We start from the raw sequence: 1,294 nt of genomic DNA, 5'->3' as shown, positions 1-1,294 counted from the left end.
GAGTCCATGTTTTCCAACTACTGAATCTTCCTCTTTGGAAATCTACAGACAGTAATTCTTTGTAACATGGGAAACACTATGAGATACAATCAACCTAACTGCACATATTAAAAAAATAACACTATAAAGTATATTGTTATTTGTACACTATTTCAAAATTTTTTCACATTTTATCATTATATTCTAAGATATTTTATTTTCTTGAAATATATCATAGTGATGCGGTTCGCATATGTATTCTAAAAGATGATTTAAAAAAAAGTCAAGAAATCAAAAGCTTAGATGCTTTGGGAAAGGCACCTATCAGAGACTTCTCCAGAATGCTAAAGAGCAACGATGCCAGTCTAGAGACTAAGGTGTGCCTAATTTCTATGCCAGTAATGTTAATTGTGGACCCAAGCAAGCTGAAATTTTGAACACTATCAAATCTCTTCTCTGTCTATCCTGATGCTTCCAGTTGGCCTAATTGTGCTTCCAGTTGGCCTAATTGTAAGAACCTGTGTTTTCTTGATGTTGAGATGAAATCCATATTGAAGATTGTAGTCCTTGACCTTCAGTAGCACCAAAGTTTAGATAACAAGTTTAGGGAGCAATGTGTCTATGTCAATAATAATGAGATAATTTTGACAAGGATGGAGAATTATTTGCACAACTTTAAGAATATACTAAGTCATTTAGTTGCACACATAAAATAACCCATCACTGTGTATGTTTTAACTAAAATTAAGTAAATATAGGTGTATATTCATATTTATCGTGCTGTCCTCCAACTCTAGTTTCACTTTCTTTCATTTGTATTTTTCTAGTTATTAACTTTGTGGTATAAAGTTTGCCTGATTCAAGTCACTAAATTTCAGTCTCCTCAAAAGTTGTATTATAGATAAAGAACACTTAGAAGATTTGACATCTATAAATGTTTTTTTACAAAGAATATTGAAATAACACAGACTGAGAAAATGATAATGGGCTGAGTAAGAGTTTATAATTTGAAGATATTCTCTGTAACCAACTCCATTTAATTGATACATTTTCCCTTATTTCTTGCTTATTTTCATGTTTTGTGTTCTTACTTATGTTAATCACTATCATGGGCTGGTTTGGTTTTGTTTTGTTTCTGAAGAGGAATGCTTTACCAAGCAAACCTCTGAACATAATGTCTCCTGAACTTGGGCAGGCTATTTTATCTCAGACTGAGCTTTGAAGATCCAGGTCGAAAGAAGATGAAGAAGGACACATTGTATGTGTGAAGCTTGCTTTCAAGAACTTTGCGACTTTGTTACATCTTGGATTATAC

The sequence above is a fragment of the Elephantulus edwardii genome, unplaced genomic scaffold, assembly GCF_000299155.1.
Source record: "Elephantulus edwardii isolate Elephantulus edwardi_28Jun2011 unplaced genomic scaffold, EleEdw1.0 scaffold00035, whole genome shotgun sequence".
Taxonomy (NCBI): domain Eukaryota; kingdom Metazoa; phylum Chordata; class Mammalia; order Macroscelidea; family Macroscelididae; genus Elephantulus; species Elephantulus edwardii.
Note: the sequence above shows the minus strand (reverse complement) of the source record.